A 3,847-nucleotide genomic window follows, 5' to 3' on the forward strand; every position below is an offset into this window, starting at 1 on the left:
GCTTCCCCTTCCAATGGTGCTCTTACTAGGATATTCATTTTCCATGTTCCCTTCCCCAGCTTCCAGACTTTAGATGACTGGATGCCCTGACTGATTTTTACACAGGATAAATGTCGGCTACATTTGTGTTTGATTATTAACAGTGCCTCTGGAACTAAACTCAGATCATCAGCTATTCCTTTCACCTCTGAACCATCTCAAAAGCTCACACTATATATTCTGTTCTGTCCTCAGTGTACCATGTATTGCTATAATCACCAGCATTGTTAAAGTAAGCCAAAGGAGATTTATAAAATCTTCAGATTTTGAAATTTACACATAGCTTGTGCTACACATCATTAATCCCCCTTTCATGAGAGAGAAGGTCTCTTTACTGTCCAAACCACCCTTGTGTACAGGGTGAGTTTTAGGACAGCTTCAGTTTGTGGTAACACTCTGTCTCAAATTAAGCACACAACAGCAACAACCCAACCACACTCACACAGAAACACATTCATGGAACACACATACACACACACACACACACACACACACACACACACACACACAAACACACACACACACACACCGAGCACTTTCCAGTTTCTACCCTTCCCATTCCTCAAGTGAGCATTCAGTGTAACTGTACTTTAATCTCACCTACCTCAGTCCTTCCAGTCTGTAGGCTTCTCTTAAACCCTCAGGAATTGGCAACTGACATCAGGCCGGTTTCTGCTTGCTGGTGGGGAAATTGGGTTGTGTTGCTTTGTTAATCTGCACTCCCTCAGCCAACCTCCCCAGGCCCTGAGAAGTTTCCATTAACCTCCTTCAGAGTACTTAAGTGTTTTAAAGTCATACTCAACAAAGTAAGAAACCATTTGGTTTGATTGCAGCATTTAGGATTGCGTTGAGTAGGTACCAGCAGAATGTACACTGTTTATGAAGTAGGTCTGTGAGTAAGGGCTAGGTGTAATTTTATCTGCTGAGTGAGTGAGCGTTTGCTCCATATCGTTACCCATTTTGGCTTCTGTGGTATTTTTATTCCTATAGACTAAACGGTTTGAGTTTGTGTTGGCTTCTTCTGTGATTTCAGTATCCAGCACCTCTGGACTTATCCTATAAGTATGACCAGATTAACAGGGCTGTTGACTTTCCATGGAGATGCTTGTTTACATTTTTACTTAATCCACATCTTATGTTCAAGAGGAGGGAGAGCAGCTTGCTGGCTTTGCAGCAACACACATTGACCCAGAGTGAAGGTTCTCTCTGTTACTGATTTGAATTCCTGAATCATCATGACATTTTGCATGAGCTATCCTCCACTGTCTCGGGCATTTGAGTACTCCTTTCCCAGTTGGTGACTCTGTTTGGGAAGACTCAGGAGGTGTGCCCTTGCTGGAGAAAGAATGCCAGTGGGCCTGGGCTTTGAGGTTTTAGTGCTCTGCACCACTCCCTGTGCACTCTCTGCTTTGTACTTGTGATTCCAGATGTGAGTCCTCTGCTTCCTGCTCCTTCCACCGTGCCCTGTAGTCATGGAACTTAACCTATGGTAACAGGTGGTCTGTGAAATAGGATCACTAATCGCCTACATGTTTTATATTTTGCTGTGTCATGGCATTTCTGTCACAGAAATACAAATGTAACTAATGCAGAAGGGGATGTGATAGAGCGGACTCTTGCTCCGTGATACCTGACCATGCCAGTTTGTGCTTGTTACTTGTTTTGGAAAATATGCAAGAATTCAGAACTTTGAACTAGAAGTGGCCCAGTGCCACTTCTAGTTTAATGGGGTATACTGGCAGGAGCTTGGGAGTCAGGAGTGCCAAGACCTATCCAGAATGTGGAAGCACAGGACAAGGGGATTCAGAAGGCAATAATATTTGTAACTGGCCTGGGATAATTTGTATGATGCTTTTACAAAAATGTGGCTTCCTTCAGCTCACATCGTAAAAACCTACCTGAGGCTAAATTAAAAAGTAATAAACAAATTTCTTCGATGAAAATTTGAAGAGAGCCCAGTATGGCCTCTGTTATACTGAGGTTATAGGACTTCAATGAAAAAGAGCAAATGGGGCAAATAGAAATGCAAAATGTATAGTTTACAGAGAAAAAGACACTGGGAAGATTAATATTATAGCCAATGCCTAGGCCAGAAGAGAGCCTGCAATTACTTAGGAGATTAGAACCTTAATAAGAGGCCATGTCTCCTCAGGTGAAGACATCACTCAATTAACCTCGTAATCTGTGGTAGAAAGTGACTTACTTAGGGTTTACCTGCTATTAACAGACACCATGACCAATGCAAATCTTATAAGAAGAACACTGCTTTGGGTTTGGTTTACAAGTTCAGCAGTTTGGTTCATTATCATCAAGGTGGGAGCATGGCAGCATCTAGGCAGATATGGTACAGGAGGAGCTGGGTGTTCTACATCATCATCTGAACGCTGCTACTAGAAAACTGATTTTCATGCAGCTAGGACAAGGAACATAAGGGTCACATCTACAGTGACACACTTCCTCAATCAAGGCTACACCTATCCAATGAGGGCTCATCTGCAAATAGTACCACACCCTGGGCTGAGCATATACAAATCAACACAGGAACATTAGGCATTTTCAGTTCCTGAAATCACCTGTGATCAGAAGCTGCTGCTACTGTGGGTCATGGGGCCCAGGGCTTTCCAGAACTCAGGCATCTTCTCATGTACTCTCATCAGTCACTGGGAGTAAGGAAGCTCAGCAAAGGACTGCTGTGTGGGCTGAGACAGCTGAGAAAGTGTGCTTGGGAAGGTGTGTCAATCTTCATCTCCACATGGAGATAGCATGGGGGTTACCTGACCTTACCTGACCAGTTTCCATGTTTGGTACCCCTGGACCATATTCATTGTCAGGTAGGAAAGTGTTATTTGGCACGCAATGTCATGTTGTGCTTATCATGTACCCAAAGTTGATAGATGACTTAAGAATGTAGGCTTGAAAGGTATCCAGTTTCTATTCTGGGAAGGAGACCAGCAGGCCTGAGAGGAACAGGCCTCATGTGCAGAGGGATGTACCATCTGTACATGGTTGGGAGAAGCTCAGAGAAGTTTAGTCAAACCTGTCTATCCAGTAGAGGTTAGTTAACTGTGAAACTATCACTAACAGTAAAGGTAACTTTGAACTCTGAGGAAGAGAAGGTTTGTTGCCATTGTTTGTGGACCATGCTTCAGAGGTGATGAGACACAGAGAAACTGTGTCTTGGGTTCATGCCACGAAACTTGCTAGCTGAGCACTTCACATCTTAAGTTGTGTATGTCGTCAGGGCCCTTACACAAAGGTGATCTAGTGACAGTGTCTTGCTTTATTTGTAGCAATCACATGAATTTAAATTTCCTACTTGTTCTTGTTCTTAAAAACTCACTGATTAGTTTTAGCTGAGACTCCTGGGACACTTTTCTCTCACATGCTGTAAGTTTCAAAGATTTGGTGATTAACATAAATAACTATTCATAGGTGAACACAGGGCCCACACAGACCTCACCTTGCTATCTGGAACTGTTATTCCTGAGCCAAGGGTCTCAAGGGTCTCTGCCTCAGAAAGAAATGTGGAAAAGTGATCTCATAATCTATTCACATTCCTTGTGTCATCCAGAATATCTGCTAGAATGAGAGGATCCTTCCCTTCTCAGGACAATGTAGAAAATGATTCCCCAGGAGGAAAGAAAGGGCCACTACCCGCCTCTGTGGCGCAGTCCCTGGTGTTCACTGTAATGTCACCCAACAGTCCCACCTTGAATCTCCTGTTCCACTTAAGCATGGATCCTCCCTTTTATTCTGGGAGATAAACAGGAATCTCCAGCTAGGAACAGTGGTCCAAACATGAGGTTAA

The sequence above is a fragment of the Rattus norvegicus genome, chromosome 1, assembly GCF_021556685.1.
Source record: "Rattus norvegicus strain SHRSP/BbbUtx chromosome 1, alternate assembly SHRSP_T2T, whole genome shotgun sequence".
Taxonomy (NCBI): Eukaryota; Metazoa; Chordata; class Mammalia; order Rodentia; family Muridae; genus Rattus; species Rattus norvegicus.